The sequence below is a fragment of the Rhinopithecus bieti genome, unplaced genomic scaffold (genome assembly GCF_001698545.2).
Source record: "Rhinopithecus bieti isolate Rb0 unplaced genomic scaffold, ASM169854v2 repeat_3159, whole genome shotgun sequence".
Taxonomy (NCBI): domain Eukaryota; kingdom Metazoa; phylum Chordata; class Mammalia; order Primates; family Cercopithecidae; genus Rhinopithecus; species Rhinopithecus bieti.
Genome location: NW_016876518.1, coordinates 1 through 757, shown reverse-complemented (window position 1 = coordinate 757; position 757 = coordinate 1). Strand labels below are relative to the sequence as shown.

The 757-nt window shown below is 43.9% G+C and overlaps 1 pseudogene across 1 annotated transcript; it reads left to right on the top strand.

Moving 5' to 3' along the window:
• The first annotated feature begins 129 nt into the window (after positions 1-129).
• Positions 130-751, top strand: LOC108525680 (myosin light chain 3, skeletal muscle isoform pseudogene; annotated as a pseudogene). The gene has a single exon (XR_001884317.1). The product of XR_001884317.1 is annotated as a myosin light chain 3, skeletal muscle isoform pseudogene (transcript).
• Positions 752-757: the final 6 nt, after the last annotated feature.

The window sequence follows — 757 nt, the reverse complement described above, 5'->3', positions numbered from 1 at the left end:
TAGTTACAATTAATCTCCAATATACATTATGCGTGTGAGCTGCTTTAAACATGTAGAAAACTGATAAATATTTTGTCTGAACTTCAGTGGACATCCTAGGAGGATCTTTCCCTGTACCACTTTTCCCAGTACCATTTCCAGAAGGGAGTTGCCCGCTATTTTCAGTCCTTCAGTGCTGACCAGATTGCTGAATTCAAGGAGGCATTTCTCCTGTTCGACAGAACAGGTGATTCCAAGATCACCTTAAGCCAGGTTGGTGATGTCCTTCGAGCTCTGGGCACAAATCCCACCAATGCAGAGGTCAGGAAAGTTCTGGGAAACCCCAGCAATGAAGAGCTGAATGCCAAGAAAATTGAGTTTGAACAATTTCTGCCTATGATGCAAGCCATTTCCAACAACAAGGACCAGGGCACCTACGAAGACTTTGTTGAGGGTCTGCGTGTCTTTGACAAGGAAGGCAATGGCACAGTCATGGGTGCTGAACTCTGCCATGTTCTAGCCACCCTGGGTGAAAAGATGAAAGAGGAAGAAGTGGAAGCTCTGATGGCAGGTCAAGAAGACTCCAATGGCTGCATCAACTATGAAGCTTTTGTCAAGCACATCATGTCTATCTGAATGGAGCTCTCAAGTTTTCTTTATAGAACAAGCATTGTTTAGGAAGACCGGCTGGAAACTTATTTTAATCACACCCATGACAAACTCTCCAGATCTGTTTACCATCATTCAGAAAAACAAAGCAATCTGGACTGTTCAAGAC